Source organism: Anser anser, assembly GCF_964211835.1.
Source record: "Anser anser genome assembly, chromosome: 2".
NCBI classification, from domain to species: domain Eukaryota; kingdom Metazoa; phylum Chordata; class Aves; order Anseriformes; family Anatidae; genus Anser; species Anser anser.
Genome location: NC_139721.1, coordinates 129,482,980 through 129,487,630, shown reverse-complemented (window position 1 = coordinate 129,487,630; position 4,651 = coordinate 129,482,980).

The following is a 4,651-nucleotide window of genomic DNA, read 5'->3' as shown; positions in this document are numbered from 1 at the left end:
CTGGCCATGCCAACTGAAGCAGGCTGCCATTCCCCACATTCGCAGCACACTGAGATCAACAGACCGTCAAGAGCCACTGGTGACTGCGCCTGTAACCCAACGTCCCAGCTCTTCAGCTCATTCATTGGCAATCTCCACTGAGGCCTTTTCTATTACTGCCTCAGCTGCTGTCAAACGGTAGTTGGATGTGTGCTTGTCCAGCTCAAAGAAAAGTCACGGTCTTCTGTCAGACTTCATTCTAACCACTGCTTCCCCATGACATTTTTATTTTATTTATTTTTAATTAACAGTAAAAATTCTCCCTGGTTGGACAAGTAACTGTCTCAAAATTGTGAGGATGTACATCCCAGGGATTCTCCTTCCTATGTAATTTAGCACTGATGATGGTAGGTCACATACACAGCAACAGGGGCTCTCTGGCTTGGAAGAAAAAAGATGTCTGCCGAGATTAGATCTGTCAGAAGTTAGGGACAGGAGATGACAAGCCGAGGACTCTCAATAATAACGATGAGTAGGGCCCATAGCTCACCAAGCTCAAACAGACTTTGAGTAAGGCTTTGTTTCAGTTTTCAAACTTGCAATAGCTCAGCATACAAAAGTGCACAGCAGAAAGTGATCACCCTCTTAAAGTATGCATGTCACTTTTGTGCTGGATAATGTGTTTCTGGGTAGTGAAAAAGCACGTCTTTGACTAAGCCAGGGGAAGCCCATAAGTGGCTGTCCCGAAACTAATGTGCATGTCGTCTCCTTGGATTTTCTGCATAGCAGCTGTGACCTGTTGCTGTGACAAGGAATGAAGTTCGATGTCTTGAGTAACGTCAGGTGGATTCCACTTTTCTATCCAAACCTCAAGTTCATTTGTACAACGTGTGACACAATGCCACTCAATGGCCAGGGCTGACATGTCAGAAGGGTGGAGAGTGCATGGGCCCCGTCTAGATTGACATTATTGCATAACTTCTGTTTAGAATAAATAAAGGATTGATTCAGATTCTCAGACTGAATTATTTTCTCATAATTACCACCACATCATTATGACATGACAAAATCCTAGGCAAACATCAGGTAAGAATAAGGTGCAATGGGTACAGATGTGGTAGAAGGAAGGAGCGCCTCTTGTTTCAAGCTTGGATGTGTTAAGGCCACGGCAGTCAGAACTGGAGCATTCATTTTTACCATTGGGTTTCCTGGAGGCAGGATTCTTAACCCAGTGCTGTGCTGCTTGAGGTCCCTCAGGCTGATACATTTGCAAAGACGTGACACAACAGAAGAATTCATTCCTTGACTTCCCACGGTGTTTTTGATACAAGTTTTCCACAGACTCCAAGCAGGTCAAATAGCTCTGAGTTGGTCCACTTGGGATCACATGGAGCAAAGCCTAGGGAGTATGCTTGCCAAGCACATGATTTCCACTGTGGCTCCGGTCCAGGCTCTGTCTGATCAGTAATACTATGTCGTCACTGAATTCTTCGAAGCTGCTGTTGTTGGAGCCAAGACAGCTTACAACAAAACACTGGATTCCAGGAAAGGCCCAAATAAAAGAGGAAAAATATGCACCCAAACCTGCATATACACAAGAAAAGTAATTTCCTGGAAACATTTGGCTTCTCTAACAAAACAGCATCAAGAGGAGAAAGGGAGCATGAAGGAATTGGCAAAAGAGCCTTCGGGCTGTCCGAAGAAGGTTCATTCAGAAATGCAGATATCTGACACCTGATCTTGCACAATCCTGCCAGATTAAAATTATTCCCTCTTTTATTTATACATTCTCACCACCAACACCCACCTTAAATCAAATAGAGTGGTTTTATACTAGTCCAGCATCTTGTGTCTAAGGGGTATAGCATTATTAATCTAACACCAGCTGCACTACCACCTGATTTACAGTTTTGTGAAGCCATCGTCTCATTACTCTCTCCACTGTTTACAGCCACTGTCCGTCCAAATGCAACCTATGTAAGTGCTGGCAGATAGTAGAGAGGTTAACCAATGAAACTGGAGCATGCAGCCAGCTGTCTCTCCCTCCCCCTTCACGCCCCCCTCTTTTTTTTTTTCTTTGCAAAGATATTTAGGTGTTACTCTGTTCAGCATTACAAGCCTTGCTGTGTTCAGTACAGAAATGCCTAATAACATTTAAAAATCTAAGTCAGTGTGCTAGGTAAAAAAATCAATGGACACTAAAGTATAGCTGAGAGAGCAAGCCAAAAGTGACATAAAAGAAGATATAATTTGGGATAAAAAAAAAAAGAAAAGAAAGGAAAGAAAAAAAGAAAAAAAAAGAAGGAGAAAAAAATAATGGGAAAAGCAAGATTTGGGGAAGTAAGTATAAAGAGGAAAAAGTTGGACAAAGTGAAGAAAATGAAATCAGGGTACTAAGGAAAGTCATCAACAGGTTAGAAGAATAGAAACAAAATTTAAAATTGATAAACAGAAGAGACAGAAAACAACACATATGAACACAGAGAAGGCATAATTGAAAATATTAAAACAAAGAGATAAATAAACCTTTGCTGATTAAATAAAACACACTAAGAGATGCCAAGCACCAAATGAACTTTTTTAGTTTGGGCCCTAATGCAAACTAGCCCCCTCATCTGATATTACGTCTGAGCTAAGTCTTGCCAGAAACCTCACCCTTCAGTGGGTCTCTGCTGATCCATGAGTTTCCAAGCTGTGCTTTGTTTCTGGGTGTCAACATACTTTTAAAGTTTTAATCCTTAAAGAAGGTTGTGATGAACACTTTTTGATTAATTTTTCCCTGTTTCTGATAGTTTTCTTTCACCTATCCCAACAGCAGATGGGACGCCTGTGTCAACGGATATACATCATTGGATCTAATCTTCTGTTAAAACCAATAGGTGACTTCTGCTGACTTCTGTGAGAGCCTGCAGAGAGCAACCAGTATGAGGGTGTGCAGGGTAAGCAGTGGTTCATGCGGGAACAATGCTGAAAGTGGCATGCTCAGAACACTTAAGCTGGTAGAAAGAATCTCAGCTGGAGTGACATTTGGAATTTGGGAAACAGTAGGTGGTACAGGAGTGGAACTGTAGATGGCAAAGATATATAAAAACCATGATGCCCCTACTGAAACCACCTACACCACCAATATCTTTTATCTGTCATTTCTATCACACATAGTTGAGACAGCTTGCACTCTTTGCACCCTAGGGCCAGATTTTCAAAAGGACTGTGCTTACACATGAAAATGGGAATCCAGTAAAAGTTTAAAAGCTTCAGTAGGACTTAAAACACCTGTCCCTCACTATTAAAAAAAAAAAAAAAAAAAAAAAAAAAAAAAAACACAGTAGCCTTGCTAATGTATTTGCCCAATCTTCATGCAACCTCTCATTTCATCAGGTGCTTGGCATTTGGGGTCCTCAGGGTCCTGCGTGTGTGGCCAGGCTGTGATGCCATGACCATCCTCCATGGGCCAGGAGTTCATCTCTATAGCCCTATGCCCCTGAGCCTACTGGAGCTACACTGCCAAGGGGCTGTGCCCAGCCCTCTCCCTGCTGTCCTCCTCACCAGCTTGAGGGGCCCAGAAGAGCCAGATGTGCACTGCCAGTGACCTCAGCCCCACGTCTATGGCAGAGAAGGCCCTGCTTCCACTCTCTGGTTACTACCTGATTCTGTCAGCTTGTGCTGTGTGATGACCACTGGACATCAGCAGATTCTGTCACCACCCTGGCTTTGCTCAGACATGGGGGACTGCACCCAAATGGGGGGGGGGCACCACCCCACAAGAACTGGGGTCATCACCTTGGCCCTCGGCTCCCTCCTGGGGAAGACCCGCTCTTTCTGCTCCCTGACACTGTCTAGGAGAAGGCACTAAGATTGGGCTGAGCTGTAGGCTGTGAGATATTACTACTTGCTCATCTGAACACAGATAAGCCAGCATTTATAAGGCCATTTCCTGATGCATCAACATGTGACCTGCATACTCATGGCACATACAACACCTATTAACAGCCCAGGCCATTTATATTTCATATTGTTTTATTTGTCTTCGATGAAAAGGCTTGGTATTTCCATATTTCCCTTATTCCAGAGGCCTGAATTGAAGATCGATCAAAAGCTTTGTCATCCACACGTGCGCAGTACCACCAATGTTCTCTCCCAGATCAAAATGGCGCTAGCAGGCTTGGCCGCTGCCAGCCCCACAAACCCTCCACTTCTTTCACCACGCCACACCACGGCGAGCCCTGCCTCAACCAGCGCTCCTCCAGAGCCACCACGGCATGGCGGCCAACGGGCAGCACGAGGGCCGGAGGAAACCCTGCGGAGGAAACCAGAGGCACAACCCTCATTTCTCTGCCTTTAACGCGCTGCTGCCCAGCCCTGCCCAGCCCAGCCGCGGGGTGACCGCAGCACCCCAACATCATCGCCCCCCCGTCGCCCCCTCCTAGGCCGCCGCCTCAGCCCGGCCGCCCCCCGCCCCGCGCATGCGCCGCCTCCCTCGAGAACTACATTTCCCGGCGTGCCCGCGCGCAGCGGCCGAGCCAATGAGCGGGCGGGACGCCTGCAGGGAATATCCAGGGGCAGGTGTAAAGGAACCCCCCGGGACCGCGGGGAGGCCACGAGGGCCCAGCCCGGGACGGGACGGGAGGGGGGCCTGGGGGGGGGGGGGGGGGTGTGCGCGCTCCCCTCACTT